This window comes from Gobio gobio (assembly GCF_949357685.1).
Source record: "Gobio gobio genome assembly, chromosome: 8".
In the NCBI taxonomy this organism is placed as follows: domain Eukaryota; kingdom Metazoa; phylum Chordata; class Actinopteri; order Cypriniformes; family Gobionidae; genus Gobio; species Gobio gobio.
In genome coordinates, this window is record NC_137114.1 from 17305454 (window position 1) to 17313869 (window position 8416).

Here is an 8416-nt window from a genome sequence, read left to right on the forward strand (position 1 = left end):
TTTAAAAATAACCGCATTGACGCACCCGCGGCTAGAATGCGGCCTACTCTGCCGCGACCGACGGGTGCCGTGCGAGAGAGCGCCGCGGCTTGGAATGCGGCCTGCTCGGCCGCGCGGAAGATCGCGATCCATAATGATTATAATGTTAATGCACTCAAAGTCGTCTTTAAACATAGTTAAGTGGTAGTTGATCTTTAATGTGTGTTTCATTACATTTAGTCATTGTGGGTGACTATTATGATGCTAGTGAGAGAGTTTGTAGTCATTCAGAGTTAAATGGCCTAATGTTGTTTAAAGAACTGAGTTTACAATCACATAAGTTAAATATAGTTACTTTAAGTGCTTGTATACAGTCTGTGTAAATTGAGAATTAGTATATGATTACTGGAAGATTAATATAAGTCAGTTGGTGAAATACAAATGTTCTTATTTTCTGACATGCTGTATATTTGAGTAATGTATATCAGAGTAATGAGTGTAAATGTGAGTTTATTGAACAGTTTCACTTTTGCTAAAGAATAAGTCACACTGCCAGCCATATCAACATACTGTCAACCTAAACTGTTGTTTTTGTTGATTCTGCAGATACCGTGTGACAGAAATAAAAAACTATATGTGCCACCAGAAAACCCTGCCTCTTCTGTGTGTGCAACACACACACATACCTGGAACCCATCAAGCCCTGATCACCAGCACTATTTAGAGCCACACACACTTCTTCATTCATTGTCTGACCTATTACTCTTGCTTGATGTTCCTGACTACCTTGCTAGCTACAGCTGTTACCTCATCCAAGTCCTCCTCCAGTCAACCCTCGTCTCAAAGTTGTCCCCTTGTGTGTGTGTGTGCTCCAACGTTTCTATAAGACAAAGACTCAAAGTTAACAATACAAGTAGCCTCTGTCTCATCTGCTTATGGTCTCAAGTATCATCACTTACCTGCTTATGCATTGTGTTCCTGCCAAATCTTCAAATAAAGAAGCGGTATTAACATTAAGTGGCATGGCATCTTACGCACAGAAGCCATTGGCACATGCTGCTTTGCTTAGTGGCACGTCCGGTTATCATTGGCATGTGCCACTAAAACTTGTGCCATGTGCCGATGGACTGCTTCATGTGCCACTGACATTGCGGAGCATGTCGCCGTACGATGTGGCACCAGTAGTGACTGACAGATGAGTTGAGCAGCTATGCTGACAATAATTGCGACAATTCTGAATAGCCTAATTCAGTGATTTTTAAAAAAGGGAGGGAAAAGTATCAATTAAATGCATTGATAATATTGTAATATTTTTCAAGCAAGTTTGTGTCACATCTGTATTTGAGTCTCATTGCCACTGAATGTTGTGTAATGTCAATGCTACTGTATGTTGTTGATCACACAAATTGCCTATTCTAGGAAACACAAAATAAATCTGTCTTGGGTCACAATGAATACCGCACGAACAGTCGCATCCGTTACTGTAAACCTTTATTTTTGCATGATGTTGCATGAACGCCGGTAGAAGTCTTGTTTATTTAAGCAGTTTATTAACCAGTGAAATAAAGTGTAACCGAGACATAAATCAGTTTTTAGTTTACATTTAATATATAAAAAAATGAGGACTTTGCCTCCTCATTTTAAAACACCACCACACACCACTGCTACAGACCTACATTACTCTGCATTGAGAAGAGCCATGTCAAGGTCCAGCACACTTCAGAAAGGTTGATGCCAGTTTTCATAATGAATTTCAGAACGGTAGGTGTCACGTTATAATGGTTCGTAATATTTTTCTCTCATTTGACAATATGAAATACCTGATTGGCAAGTGTCAGTTTGTGGTAGCACACCCCAGCTGGTTTTACTTTTTTTAGTTGTCGCCATCAATTTAAATAGTGTATTTTTTTATAATTCCAAATTACACTGATTTTTTTTTTTAGTTATCAAATCAACTGTGTATTTTTAAATATATTATAAAACTTATTTTTAAAAGTCACTTATTATAACAAATATAAACATACAACAGGCAGATATTAAATATGGATAAGCCTAATGGTTGCAAAAATGTACTCTGGAGTGTAAAAAACATGTAATAAATATGTTTGAAAGCAACATTAATTACATGCCGCTCTGCCAATAAGTGCGTACATTATGTTACACCCTCTATATAAAGCTCGGCAGACAGCGACATGTCTTCACGAAAATGCCAGTGGCACCTGATGCAATCCATTGGCACATGGCGATGGTTTTAGTGGCACATGATGTAATCCACCAGCAACATGCCAAAATACAACCGGATATGTCACTAAGCAAAGCGGTATGTGCAAATGGCTTCTGTGCATAAGATGCCATGCCACTTAATGTTAGTACCACCTCTCAAAATAAATACCTATAACATAAACTGATTATAGTTAGTGATCTTTGTAGACTTCATAAACACCTAACATAAGTAGAATAAAGATTATTCTCATTAAATTCAATTCACATTTATTTGTATAGCGCTTTTCACAATACATATTGTTTCAAAGCAGCTTCAGAGAAAAGGCATGAGTCTACATTACAATTTAAAATGATTGTCCAAGTTATGTATTTCAGAAATGTACATATTTAAAGCACAGTTAGCTAACAATGTATTATTAATCAATGTAAAAATGTACGAAGGCACAGACAATGGGCTCAGTGAAGTAAGAATACATGTTGTTAACAATGATAAGGGTATTTAGAAATTTGAGCATAGGTGCGTGTTGATGCAGAGCTGCGTCATCTGAAGTCCTCGCAGGAGTTGAGTCGTCTCTTCACAGCTGATGGTCATCTGAAGTCCTTGAAGGAGTTGAGTCGTCTCTTCACAGGTGATGGTCATCTGAAGTCCTTGCAGGAGTTGAGTCGTCTCTTCACAGGTGATGGTCATCTAAAGTCCTTGAAGGAGTTGAGTCGTCTCTTCACAGGTGATGGTCATCTGAAGTCCTCGCAGGAGTCGAGTCGTCTCTTCACAGGTGATGGTCATCTGAAGTCCTCGCAGGAGTTGAGTCGTCTCTTCACAGGTGATGGTCATCTGAAGTCCTTGCAGGAGTTGAGTCGTCTCTTCACAGGTGATGGTCATCTGAAGTCCTTGAAGGAGTTGAGTCGTCTCTTCACAGGTGATGGTCATCTGAAGTCCTTGCAGGAGTTGAGTCGTCTCTTCACAGGTGATGGTCATCTGAAGTCCTTGAAGGAGTTGAGTCGTCTCTTCACAGCTGATGGTCATCTGAAGTCCTTGAAGGGGTTGAGTCGTCTCTTCACAGGTGATGGTCATCTGAAGTCCTCGCAGGAGTTGAGTCGTCTCTTCACAGGTGATGGTCATCTGAAGTCCTCGCAGGAGTTGAGTCGTCTCTTCACAGGTGATGGTCATCTGAAATCCTTGCAGGAGTTGAGTCGTCTCTTCACAGGTGATGGTCATCTGAAGTCCTCCAGGAGTTGAGTCGTCTCTTCACAGCTGATGGTCATCTGAAGTCCTTGAAGGAGTTGAGTCGTCTCTCCACAGGTGATGGTCATCTGAAGTCCTCGCAGGAGATGAGTCGTCTCTTCACAGGTGATGGTCATCTGAAGTCCTCGCAGGAGTCAAGTCGTCTCTTCACAGGTGATGGTCATCTGAAGTCCTTGCAGGAGTCAAGTCGTCTCTTCACAGGTGATGGTCATCTGAAGTCCTCGCAGGAGATGAGTCGTCTCTTCACAGGTGATGGTCATCTGAAGTCCTCGCAGGAGTCAAGTCGTCTCTTCACAGGTGATGGTCATCTGAAGTCCTCGCAGGAGTCAAGTCGTCTCTTCACAGGTGATGGTCATCTGAAGTCCTTGAAGGGGTTGAGTCGTCTCTTCACAGGTGATGGTCATCTGAAGTCCTCGCAGGAGTTGAGTCGTCTCTTCACAGGTGATGGTCATCTGAAGTCCTCGCAGGAGTTGAGTCGTCTCTTCACAGGTGATGGTCATCTGAAATCCTTGCAGGAGTTGAGTCGTCTCTTCACAGGTGATGGTCATCTGAAGTCCTCCAGGAGTTGAGTCGTCTCTTCACAGCTGATGGTCATCTGAAGTCCTTGAAGGAGTTGAGTCGTCTCTCCACAGGTGATGGTCATCTGAAGTCCTCGCAGGAGATGAGTCGTCTCTTCACAGGTGATGGTCATCTGAAGTCCTCGCAGGAGTCAAGTCGTCTCTTCACAGGTGATGGTCATCTGAAGTCCTCGCAGGAGTCAAGTCGTCTCTTCACAGGTGATGGTCATCTGAAGTCCTTGCAGGAGTTGAGTCGTCTCTTCACAGGTGATGGTCATCTGAAATCCTTGCAGGAGTTGAGTCGTCTCTTCACAGGTGATGTTCATCTGAAGTCCTCGAAGGAGTTGAGTCGTCTCTTCACAGGTGATGGTCATCTGAAGTCCTCCAGGAGTTGAGTCGTCTCTTCACAGGTGTTGGTCATCTGAAGTCCTGCAGGAGTTGAGTCATCTCTTCACAGGTGATGGTCATCTGATGTCCTCGCAGGAGTTGAGTCATCTCTTCACAGGTGATGGTCATCTGAAGTCCTCACAGGAGTGGAGTCGCCTCTTCACAGGTGATGGTCATCTGAAGTCCTCGCAGGAGTTGAGTCATCTCTTCACAGGTGATGGTCATCTGAAGTCCTCCAGGAGTTGAGTCATCTCTTCACAGGTGATGGTCATCTGAAGTCCTCACAGGAGTGGAGTCGCCTCTTCACAGGTGATGGTCATCTGAAGTCCTTGCAGGAGTTGAGTCGTCTCTTCACAGGTGATGGTCATCTGAAGTCCTCCAGGAGTTGAGTCGTCTCTTCACAGGTGATGGTCATCTGAAGTCCTCCAGGAGTTGAGTCGTCTCTTCACAGGTGATGGTCATCTGAAGTCCTTGCAGGAGTTGAGTCGTCTCTTCACAGGTGATGGTCATCTGAAGTCCTCCAGGAGTTGAGTCATCTCTTCACAGGTGATGGTCATCTGAAGTCCTTGCAGGAGTTGAGTCGTCTCTTCACAGGTGATGGTCATCTGAAGTCCTCGTAGGAGTTGAGTCGTCTCTTCACAGCTGATGGTCATCTGAAGTCCTCCAGGAGTTGAGTCGTCTCTTCACAGGTGATGGTCATCTGAAGTCCTCGCAGGAGTTGAGTCGTCTCTTCACAGGTGATGGTCATCTGAAGTCCTCGCAGGAGTTGAGTCGTCTCTTCACAGGTGATGGTCATCTGAAGTCCTTGCAGGAGTTGAGTCGTCTCTTCACAGGTGATGGTCATCTGAAGTCCTCGCAGGAGTTGAGTCGTCTCTTCACAGGTGATGGTCATCTGAAGTCCTCGCAGGAGTTGAGTCGTCTCTTCACAGGTGATGGTCATCTGAAGTCCTTGCAGGAGTTGAGTCGTCTCTTCACAGGTGATGGTCATCTGAAGTCCTCGCAGGAGTTGAGTCGTCTCCTCACAGATGATGGTCATCTGAAGTCTTCACAGGAGTTGAGTCGTCTCTTCACAGGTGATGGTCATCTGAAGTCCTCGCAGGAGTTGAGTCGTCTCTTCACAGGTGATGGTCATCTGAAGTCCTTGCAGGAGTTGAGTCGTCTCTTCACAGGTGATGGTCATCTGAAGTCCTCGCAGGAGTTGAGTCGTCTCTTCACAGGTGATGGTCATCTGAAGTCCTTGCAGGAGTTGAGTCGTCTCTTCACAGGTGATGGTCATCTGAAGTCCTTGCAGGAGTTGAGTCGTCTCTTCACAGGTGATGGTCATCTGAAGTCCTCGCAGGAGTTGAGTCGTCTCTTCACAGGTGATGGTCATCTGAAGTCCTCGCAGGAGTTAGGGACCGAAGAACCAATGAGGTTCATTGTTGTGTTACGCTGCACGTTTCAGTTTCAGCAAGAACCAATGAGGTTCATTCTTGTGTTACACAGCACGTTTGAGCTTCAGCAATAACCAATGAGGTTCATTCTGGTGTTACGCAGCACATTTGAGCTTCAGATCTTCATTTGTATTCTGAAGATGAACGAAAGTCTAATGGGTTTGGAATGTGGGTGAGTAATTAATGACAGAATTTTTATTTTGGCATGATAATTCAGCTCCACTTTCGTCTCTGTAGCCTACTTTAAATAGTTTAATAAGAGTTTCATTCTATGATGTGACTGATCAGTGAATATATGAATATTTTCATCTCTTACTCACAGTGTGTCTGTGTGCAAGTGATTAAGAGAGAGTTGTTAATTAGTTACTGTTATTAATCTATTAGCAGTCTCATACTCCATATGTGACTGTGTGTTATAGATAGTATCAATATACATGGCAAACGATTATCGCAGACTGACAAAAGTTAAACACTCACATTTTCAACAAGCCATTGACAGTGTTAAATATAGGGTGACTTCAGTGTGATTGGGACACTTTTTCCAAGTCATCTCAAGGGCAAAAAGTGTCCCAACACCCTGAATTCACCCTTGATTTATTGTGCAATACAGACAGCGTTGTTTCCTATAACGGAGTGTCTATTTACACCAAGTGCAAAAAGCCTGCTTTGGTGGCAGTTGTTATTTACACTAACTCTGCCCACCATTGTCTGTTTAAGCCAGACAAAACTACAAAAGAAATCCCGCTGACAACAGGATTAGTGGGGTGGAGATTAACGCGAGTGCCGTTAACTTTTGACCCAAGTTCAAATCCGCCTTTTTTCAAACTAATTTTTCTCCCTTTTCCCACCGCATATCAGCTCGGAGAGGTGTTAATATAAAAGAAAAAAGAAAATATTACAAATTTGAATATTTAATAGTATGAGTAAAGTGTTAATCGAGTAGGGAGAATGTAACATTTTTCAAACAAAAAAAATATATATATATTAACCTGCAATATAAATATAGGCCTAACCTTCAATATAAAAGTTTTACTTTGAGAAAACAAGATCCTGACTAGCCTACAGAAGAGATAGATGCATTTACCAGCAGAGGGAGACAAAGAATGCAAATAATTTCACTGAAAAATGTTATCTGTAAAAAAAGATAATTTACCTATTTTGTATAGGCCTTTGATTATCTATTAAAGTTTCCACCTAAATCTACTAATTGCTTTGTTGGCACATTTTCCTCTTGATGGAAAGCATTTCTGAAGCCAACAACAAAAAACAACAATGAACCAGTCACTCATGCTTAATTTATATTAAAACAAGGTAATTCTTTCAATGAAAATAAACAGGAATTATATTATTATGATTATGTTTCCTAATTCCTTGCTCACTACAACCATGAAGCTGGATGTGTCAAATGCTTTACAGTGTCAATGCTCTACAGGTTAGGTTTTTCCTCTTATAAACCCCCTGTCCTGATTCATGCCTTACTCTGGCTAAATGTGAATTAATGGCTTTATTTATATGACTGCCATGTTGTGTCCTTATTATATCTAGGCCCAGTTTCTGATATATTTTAAGATAAGTCAGTGCAAGTTGCATTCAGCTCAAACAACTCCAAGATGCATTTTAGTCTAGGAAGCTTTAGCCTTGTCTGTGAAACCGGGGGATTGTGTTACACATAGGGGGAAAAAATTGAACAAGTTGAATTAAATGTATATTTTCGTAAGATAAGATGATTGCAAGGCCAGATTGGACAGATGGCTGCAAATACATATTTCCATATTTTGTTGAATACTGTTTACTAAAGAGTCTTTCTAGATGCATCTATCCTGTAGGCTATGTTCCCTTCCCTTTTCTGATTAGACAGAGTTGTAGTAAACTGGCAGTCATTGTTTTGTGTTCACATGGAAATTTTGAAAAATGTAGGTGGCATTGATTTTGTTTTGTGGTGTGATTTTTCTCCTCACAAAACATCCATTATCTGGATTTAAGTTGTTACACTGTAAGTTAGGCCCACTTTACTCAACATAATACAACCACTCTATCTTATTTAGTTGATTTTTTTTTTGAAGAAGGTACACCTTTTAGTGTGAGAAATAATTTGAAGTACTTATATATATTCTTATATTATACTATAATTTATAATTCCCAGTTTTGTTTAAATTCACTTTCCTTTTGGATTTTGCAGCAAACGTTTCAGCGTCAGATCACGTGGTGTTCAATCACAGAAAGGGCTTGGTTTGTATAAAGGTAATACATTATAATAATAATAATAATAATAATAATAATAATAATAATAATAATAATAATAATAATAATATTAATATTAATAATAATAATAATAATAATAAAGCCTAATTTGTTTGATTTCATAATTAGATATTGTTTAATACAAATACCTTAGTAAAATAATAATGGCACGCCCTGGCCACGGAGCAACGACATCAAAAAGGAGACAGAAAACATCATCCAGGGAATTTAAATATATTTTCTGAGCATAAATCTAGTCTAATTATCATTTGTTTGTATAAGAATATGTATATTTGTTTATTATCGTCGAATATATGTAGTCACTAGGAGATTGGTACGTATTCTTGACAGGG